This window comes from Plectropomus leopardus, chromosome 13 (genome assembly GCF_008729295.1).
Source record: "Plectropomus leopardus isolate mb chromosome 13, YSFRI_Pleo_2.0, whole genome shotgun sequence".
Lineage (NCBI taxonomy): Eukaryota > Metazoa > Chordata > Actinopteri > Perciformes > Serranidae > Plectropomus > Plectropomus leopardus.
Window position 1 is genome coordinate 1,938,659 of NC_056475.1, and position 9,969 is coordinate 1,948,627.

General features: G+C 36.7%; 1 pseudogene; it reads right to left on the bottom strand.

Annotated features, from left to right (window-relative positions):
• The window catches only part of LOC121952708, a 59,154-nt pseudogene extending 52,179 nt beyond the window's left edge, over window positions 1–6,975 (bottom strand).
• Window positions 6,976–9,969: the final 2,994 nt, after the last annotated feature.

The window sequence follows — 9,969 nt, forward strand, 5'->3', positions numbered from 1 at the left end:
TTTCAATAGCCTGATTTGAAGAAGCACGCTCCACTCCAGGCGTTGGGGTGTTAGCGCTGCACACTTTTACCGCCATATACTGCGTACCACATTCAAATTTCAGGAAGGTATAAAGGTATGAATATTACATACCGCCCGAGCCTAAAATAGTTTTGAATCCTTATAGTCTCAGGTCACACCCTGCACTCAGCAGCTAAAAAATAAAACAAGATCACAGGATCCAAGAAGCACTACTTTTGCTGTAATTTACTCTGTACCTTTAAGAAAACAGCATCATTATTGCTCACAGATTTAAATATTAACTTCTGTGCCGCAGAGTAAAATCAACACGTCAGCGCCCAGAGCGCCCAGAGCGCCCAGAGCGCCGAGAGCGCCGAGAGCGCCGACACAGTTCTGACACACACAGCTGTTAGCTCACATACAACAGAGCAGGGCGAAGGTTTGTACCTGTTGGTGGCGTGCGCCGGTGAAGGTGTACTGGACAGAATGAGGCGGGTACCGGCTCTGCTCGCTGCTGAAGCTCCCCTGGCTCGGGGGGTAGCCCGAGCTGCTGGACATCCTGGCTCAGTGCTAGCGGACTGCTGCTGCTGCTTCAGAGATTTGAGCTAGACCATGTTTGGAGACACAAACCACCTGCACCAAGACAGAAACATAACCTCTGTTTTATTAAAAAAGAAAGATGTTAGACATTAGACGAGGGTTACTCAACACGCTTTGTTTGGGGGCAAAATGACAGGAGGCCGGGGGCCAGTCGCAGCAGCCCCATAAATGTTTCTGGGACTTTTTAGACCTTTTAAGGGTTTTAAGACGCTTTTGGATTTTAATAATAATAATAGTAAACTATTTGTGTAGCACCTTTTATACAAGAAATGCAACCCAACATGCTTTACACGAAAAAAAATAAAAATTAAATTAATCAAGTGCTTTACATCAAAACATATAGAGGACAAAAAGACATAATAAAACCTGCATGTAAAAACAAAATAATGTACAGAATGAATCTTCTAATGGATAAAACCCACTTTATAAAAAAGATCAAAACAAGGATAAAAATTGGATGCACAATGGAAAATATAATAAAACCCATTATTAATAAAAACAACACATCCTGGAGATGTGCAGCGTCATTTTATGACCTTTCAAGCATTTTAGGACAATTTGGGGATTTTAGCACATTTCTAGTATTTTCGTACGTTTCCAGGATATTAGGATGTTTCTATGATTTAAGGACATTTCCAGGATATTGGAAAGTTTCCAGGATTTTAGAGCATTTCTAGCATTTTAAGCTGTTTTGGGGATTTTAGGACAAATTTTGTTTTGTTTAAATAATAATAATAATAATAATACATTTTATTTCTAGAGCGCTTTTCAGGGAACTCAAAGACACTTTACAAAGAAAAAAGGAAATCATAAGTTTTGTTCCTGTGAACAGTATTATTTGGTGTAAAACTATAAGCTGTTTTATGTTGTTTTCTTTTCTCATTTTGACATTCAGATACAATCAAACATGTATAATTAGGGCTGGGTGAGGTAGAGAAAGTCATGTATCATAATTTTCGCCAAATGCCTCAATATCAACATTGCTATAATATTGTAGGGCTGACCGTCGGTGTCTTTACAAAATATTTACTCAATGAGACTTAAATAATCAGTAATGTTAATATAATGACTCGGTGGGTAAAGATTTCAACCTGTTGTTTAATTTCTTGATTAATAAATACGTTTTTTAGTTTTAAAAAGTCAGAACATGGTGAAAAAATGTCAACTGGTGTTTCCTAAAGCTCAAGATTACATCCTCAAATGTCTTGTTTTGTCAAAATCCAAAGATTATCAGTAAAAAACAGAAAATAATCAAATCTAAGAAGCTGTAACCAGTGACTCTTTCTCTCTTTTCCTTAAAAAACTGCTCCAGCCCCAGTAAAGGAAAATAATATAACAGCTAGAGCAATCTAATAAATTCAGAAAATGACGTCACTTTACCGTAACACAGCTTTTACAACCAGGAAAAGACGATATTTAAGATATTACGACATCCAAAAGCTGAGATGATATGTCGTCTCATATCACAGTATCCATATAATATTGATATATTGCCCAGCCCCATGATTTATATTATTTGAGTTTTTATTTTGAATTTTGGTTAATGCAAGAAGAGTTCGATAATGTGAACATCCAACAACCAATAGCTGCACTCTCTCCAGCACCAAACAGGAAGCAGCGAACCTGACAGACAGAAAAACAAGTCTCAGTTCTCAGTTCCAACCAAAGGAAGCTGGCAGCGAGTCGAGGCGACAAAATCCAAAAAGTTAAGTCTGTACACAAATATTTATGGATTGTATTTATGCCGAATTAACAGGAATACTTGTGACATGTGACGCCTTTTTTTCTTGTGTTTCTAGAGTTGTGCGTTTCTGCAGACATGAGGAATTTGTTATTAAGTCTTATTTCTTAAAAGGGAGTTTGGTTTAATAATATTTTCCACCTGGAGCCGCATGGGTAATAAATATTAAAAGGAATCTGGTTGTAATCTTGCAAAAACTGACCCTGCAAGATCCCCAGTCTTTGCAAAATCTGATAGTGTGTTACTAAAAACTCACACTGTCTTTCGGGAGTCAGATTTTAGTCTTCTGTCCGATTTAAGTCCTCTAAAAGTCTTCTTCGACCGATTAAGTCAGAGCAGTCCAGTATGCGTATGCGTTTTCATGCAGGTGAGTTTCGGCCCTGCTGGTATCGCCTCTCATTGCCAGTTTAAGGTTAGAATCAAATCCAAAATACACCGCTCTTTGCTATAACTTCACCTTGCGGGGGCGGAAATCTAAGTCAAGGCTTAAAAACCAAAAGTGCAAGGATGATCTTGGAACAACTGGTACTTTAAAAACAACCTTTGGGCTGTGCAGCTGCAGCTCTGGAAAACACCAAAACAGTATTTCTGTGGGTGGAAAGAACAGCGGCCTTTTCTTCAAAAACAGAGTAATTTGACTGCTGAATTTGTTATCAGCCTGGATTTTTTTCTCTTTCTTCACTGCTGTTGTAAAATTATTAGGCTCAAACTGGCTAAAAAATGAGGCTTGTTCAGATTTGGCTGCATCGTCAAAAAGAGACATTTTAAATCCCCTCTGACCATAAAACATTCAGTTCTTTCTCAACCTTAACTGAGCAGTTTGAGCGACCTGAACCTTATCATACCTTAAAGGGATAGTCACCCAAAAATAGAGATTTGGTTATTAACACCCTCATGCTGATGGAAAGTTGGGTAAAATGTTATCATCGACAAACAGTGCCGGAGTTTAACAGGGAAAAGGGTTCAAAACGTTAAAAAAATAGATATTAAAACCACAAAATGTCTCACCTGAAGCCCAGATATGCCAGCTTGTTTTGAAAAACGTTACTATCATCATGTTTTTAGCCTCATTGTAGCCTGTAGCTCCTAGTCAGGGAGCCGTGTTCACGTATGAGCGCTCCTGCGAGACTAACGGTATCTGCACGCCAGAGTTTACATGCTAGACAGCCTCCAACAGAGTTTTTTTAAAAGATATTTGGGGCATTTTTGCCTTTAATTGATAGGACAGCACAAGTGTGAGAGGGAGAGGGGGAGAGGGGGCGACGTGAAGCAAAGGGCCAAGGCTGGAATCGAACCCACGGCCGCTGCAACGAGGACACAGCCTCTGTACATGGGACACCCGCCCTATCCACTGAGCCGCCAGCTGCCCTGTATTTTTTGTGGTTATTTTGGGCTTTTATTACCTTTAATGGACAGGACAGTTTGAGCGTGAAAGGGGGCGAGAGAGAGGAGGCAACATGAAGCAAAGGGTCGAGCCTGGAATCGAACCCGCGGCTGCTGCAGCAAGGACACAACCTCTGTATATGGGGATCCACTGAGCCACCAGGTGCCGTTCGTGTTGGCCTAATTCAGTTAAGTTATATACAAACAAGCATGGTCATGCAGTACTTCTCAGCCAAACAGACAAATATATTTTGTTTTTGTACTGATTATTTTTGGGAAACATGCCACCAAACACACACAGGAAGAGTTTTTTCATCACTGAGATTTAAAATATGAATCTGTGTCCTGCTGGCTGCAGCAGTTATATTCTCAGTCTGCCAGATTTACAGCGCGGCCACCACGCCAAAACATTATGATGCTAACTTCAGGGATGGAAAAGCTACAACCATCGCCACCGTAACCAGGGCGGGAAGCTGTTATTTTATTTCAATCCGCAGGCCACACAGTTTGGTGGGTCCCATAATTTGAGATCCACTTTCACAGTTTCAGAAATGATACTAAAAATATCATCAGCATCTTGACGTAGTGACTTGTAAAAAAAAAGCTGCATTGACTTCGCCTGGTGGATTTTTATTTATTTATTTTTACAATAAACTAAAAAGCACTGTTTGTACCATAACCAACTTAAAATGGCACAACTTTTTTATACTTTTGTAAATATTAAACATAGAAAATGTTGTAATGTCACATGTTTTCTACATAAAAGCCAACACCAGACAGGTCATGAATCCGGTTCTCAGATGTGCATGAGGCTCAGTCTCATTTTCAGCAGCAACTTTTGGCTTTTATCCAAATTAAGGGACAATAATTCAGCTCGAAGCAAGTTGTCAAAATGTGAGGAGCAAGTGAAACAACCAAAGAGAAACTCTAAAAGAGAGCACTACAGCTGCTTCAAAATATTACAACCATAATTTATACTTTTACTGTTCTGTTTCTCTAAAGTCGATTCAGCCTTTTGAAACCTGGATCACTTTTCTTGTGAGTTTCAGACGCCTTAACGAGTATTTAAACCTTTAAACTTTCAGAAAATTGGTTCAATTTCTTTCAAAAATATGGGAAAAAAGGTGATGAGCAATTTGAAAGGAAATGTTGAACAAATTGCAAGAAATTACCTGATTTTTTTAAGTTAGGGGGAAAAAGGTAGGGATACTAACTATATTCAGAATTATCATTATATTATTACAAATTACACGTGACAAAGTTATTATAATTTTTCAGGAACTTTTTCAAGGTCATTTCCCTTTTTTTCACAATTTTTTTGTTTGTTTGTTTTTATTTTGTTATCTGTTACTAATTTTTCAGGTTATTTTCTTTTTTCTTGCAAATTTGTGGGTCATTTCTTCTTTCACTGCACATTGCATAACAAATATAATTAATAGACAATAAATAATATTCAAACTTTGAAAAACTAGGAACTTGTATTATACTCTGAGGTGATGACCAAATATCTATGGCTCAGTATTGCTCATAATCAGTGAAACAGGAAACAAAAACTGTTGTACTGATGTTGCTTGTAATGGTGCTACTTTAAAGGCCATTTTAATGGACATATTTGGACATGACAAGTGGTGTTGATAAGCGGTCACTTCTCCTCCGATGAACTATAGGGGACAAAATAAGGTTGAGAAACACTAATTTAAGGCATATATAGCGGCCAGCTTTCATTGTTTCACGATTTCAGGTTAATTATAGAAACCATTTATCACATTAATGCAAACAAAATTTAAAAAATACTTCAACACAGGCTTGATGTTTAGTGTATGTTTACTTTGTCCAGAAAAATTAATAGATTTAGAAATATCAGTTTGCCATATAAGCAGAAATCTACATGTTGACCGATTCCAATATTTTATTTTAAAGCCAATATCTGCTGATACCGATAACCTGCTGATATTATTGGGTTTTTTAAAAAAAAAACTGCTGTAACACCTGAGCACGACATGCTATATTAAGATCATAAAACTAGTCATAAAATATGCAAATAATGCAAAACAGAGCTAAAAGTAGCTGAATTATTGATGCAGCTTCCTACACTTTAAGTGTCTGTAGTACACATGCAAAGTGGACATGTACTGATAGAAAATAATAAAAACAAAAACAAATATGGTGTTCAATATAATTTTAAGGCCATTTAAAATAACATATTTTGCATATAACAAGTGGTGCTGATGAGGGGTCACTTGAGCTCAAAATAAGGACAAAATAACACTGATTTAAGGCATCTTGAGAGTAAAAACATACACTTTAAGATTATAAAACATATTAAACAGTTAACTTTTATTATGCCAGGTAATTTTAGAAAGCATTTCCAATGGCCTCCATGCAAACCAGGCAGCCACAGTTAGCTGCATCGCCTCACTGACGACCTCACAGAGAGAAATACAGCTGCTGACTGTTGTTATTGTTGTCTTTTATCAACATTTAAACGCAATTGGATTTATAGCTTATCTCGGGGGGATGGGTCTATTTCCACAACAGAGCGCCTTTTCCGGAAATGCACCAAAAATACCAGCACTAACACACTTGTCCCTCAAACTAAACGCCACTTTTAGCACTTAAATGCGTGAAAAACGCGTTTTAGAATGTTGTTGTTGTCGCTAGCTTAGCCTGTATTTCACCTTTGAATTCTCAACCACGTCGCCATCTTGCAAGGCAGATTTTCAGCGTAGACCGGGGGGCGCTTAAATTGCGTGCTAATTAGACGTGTTGCTCAGCTGCGTGGTGGCATTTTCTACTCACCTCATGTTTGGAAAATGTATCGACGGCACAGAAACGTTTCCCCGGGTGGAAATATGTGTCTATTGTTGATTGTAAATCCGCGGGTTTGTGAGCTGTGGACGACTGGGCAGACTGAAGGCTGCGCCGCATTTGTCGGTCGATGTCCTGAAAGGAGGACACATATTACCTCCACTCGGTTGAATCCACAGCGCACTGTTAGCACATCTAAACTACAATGAGTGTAAAATAAAACCCAAACTACACAAATTTGTAAACTAAGCTGACTTTTTTGTCTTTGTTATTTTATAAACATTAATATTTTCTATTTCGATTTTTATATACCTGTAAGGACAATGCAGTGTCACGGCTAAATCGCTCCGCTCGAACACGGTAACGTTCCTGCTGTTTGTACATTTTCAGTTAAAAAATAAATAAATAAATACAAATTGCATTTTCAAAACTTTTTTTAACGTTTTCAAACTCATCTACAATAAAATACGCCATAAAATGATTTTTTAATCATGTTCACCTTTTTATCGTTAAATTTTTAAACGCAAATTAAATGAGGAAAAATCTAGACGTGAGTTAAACACACTATTATGTTTGTAAAAGCTTTTTTTTTTGTTGAATTTAGTCATGAAATTATTTAATTTTTTTTTATAAAACTTCATAATAACGTCACACGTATTAGACAGACTGCTTTTTTTAAACACCTGGAACCATTTGCATGCCAGACTTTTGTGTTCACACGGATTGTTTACGGGCACGGTCAAAATAATGAGTGTTTATGTGGTTGTCTGCGTAGTTTTTTGTTATCTGATTTGGATAAAATGTATTTTCCGTCGACATCGACGAAGTTTGGAGAAATCTGTGAGACATCTGATGAACGGAGCCGCAGACGGAGCAGAGATCAGAGCTCTTATTGTGACAGCACATCCGGATGATGAATGTATGTTTTTCGCGCCGACGATTCTTCGACTGGTCGAATTAAACTTCAGCGTTCATTTGCTGTGTTTATCTGAAGGTACAGATCGATATTTATTACTTAACATTTAAAACCGCTTCAGTTAGGGACTGTTCGTTATTTATCAGAGGAGGGGCGTGAGGTGGCTGTTACATGCAGTAATGAAAAGTAACGAAGTACATCTACTCGAGTGCTGCACTTAAGTATGAATTTAAGGTACTTTTTTGAGTGTTTTCTTGTCACAGGACTTTATACTTTTACTTCACGACATCACAGAGGGAGATATTTTACTTTCACTTCACTGCATTTATCTGAAATATTTAATAACTTTATAAATTAAGATTTCTGCGTAAAAAAACATCAAAAAGTCTATAAAATATGGTGTTATGTTATTAAATAAATCAACAAACAGCATATGCAAGTACAGCTAAAATTATTTTTCACAGAAAATTAACTGCAAATTACTTTGAACATTTCAAAGACTTATTTTATTTCTTTTTTATGTACTTATTTATTTTAAATAAAAAACGACTTTTATATAAGTACAGCTGAAATGAGTAGTTGATTAATCAATCAGTCAATTCTTGAACATTTTATGATATTATGATTTTTTTTTCAATAATTTCTTTTCAATAATTTGGAATCTTAGATATTTTTCTTTATAATTCTGATTTTGGGGGTTGTTTTTTCTGTCTTAAAAGGTTTATAAAATAAGGGTTTTTGTTAAAAAATAAATTACCAAAGTTTATTAAAGTACAGCTAAAATGATTAGTTGATTAATCAATCATGAATTAACAGAAAATTAAATTATTTTGATGAACAATTTATGATATCATGTTTTTTTTCAACAACTTTTCAATAATTTTCAAAAACAGTTCAATAATTTGGAAGTTTAGTTATTTTTCTATTTTTTATCATTTTGATTTCGGGAGTTGTTTTTTTTTCTATTGTAAAAAGTTTTTTAAAAAACAATTTTTTGTTCAAAATAAATTACCAACATTTATACAAGTACAACTAAAATGATTAGTTGATTAATCAATCAGTTGATTTACAGAAAATGTAATGCCAACTATTTTATGAACATTTTAAAGCCTTTTTCCCTTTTTTTTCTAATTGTACATTTTTGGTTATATTTTATTTTTTGTCATTTTGATTTTTTTTTTCTATAATAATGAGTTTTGTTGGGGGAGGGGTCTATTTGTTTATAATTTGAGAATTAAGATTTTTCTGCTTTGGGTACTTTTACTTGTAATCCTGGAAATGTCCCAAAATCCTAGAAATGCACTAAAGTTATAGAAATGCGCTAAAATCCTAGAAAACTGCCAAAATTCCTAGAAATGTTCTTAAATCCGGGAAACACGCCCGGGGCTGCTGCGACCGGCCCCTGGCCTCCTGCTGTTTAGCAAAAGTGGCCCCCAAGCAAAGCAGGTTTCGTGTCCCTGTACGGGGGGCCGCTCTGTGTCTCTGCCCGCTGAGCGGTCTTTGGCCTGAAAATGGTTGAAGACCTCTGATGTGGCGTGGAGACAGATGTCTTCAGGGACGGCTCAGTGGGGACCTCGGACCTTGTTGATGGGGTCAAACGTCTTTTGTGGTGTGAAGTTTTGGACCCACAACCTCAGATGGGAGGGACTCAAAAAGTTAGTGAACGGGGGGGCAGGCGTACAAATGTGTCCTTGTCAACATGCGTCCCCCCCAAACCAAAACGCACTGCAGTAGACACAGGTCTCGGAGGGACGCTGCAGTCTGCTCTTGTCCTCGGCAGCAGCAGCGTACCAGGTAACGATGGAGGAGCGTTTCTGGGGAGAATTAAAGGCGTTTTTATTCATGATCAATGTTGAGTTACATAGATGCGTTCGATAACAAATTTAATCTTAATACACAGTAAAGGCACCGTAAAAATAAAAAAACATGATTAAAACATCTGTGTGTGTTTTATTTAGATCCGACTTTTATTACACAGCTAAAGAACGTTTTATATTTTAAATAGTAATAATAATAATAATAATTAGAATAATAGACAGCGTTTTTCTAAGTTCTCAAAGATGCTATAAACAAAATGCAAAGCGTTTTTGAGTACCTCGAAAAGCACAATATAAGTCATATCTTTTTTAAATTATGATTATTATTATTATGAAAAATATGATACGCTCTTTCAGCTTTGCAATAAGGAACAGATGATTAAACAGCCAAAAAAATAATTTTGAATGTTTTTGATTGCACTTACAGAGAATTCAGACCTGTTTATAGATTTTTTCCTTTTGTTACAAAATCTAAAACCCAACTTGTCGTCTAAATATTGTCCAGGAAACTACTACAATCAAGGAGCTCGGCGTAAACAAGAGCTTGTGAGCAGCTGTGCCGTTTTGGGGATCCCAGCGTCCAGAGTCACCGTGGTGGATCATAAGTAAGCAGCCGTCTGCACCAAACACAACAAACGAACGCAGCGTTTCACCTGTGTTTCACCTGTGTTTCACCTGCGTTTCACCTGTGTTTCACCTGTGTT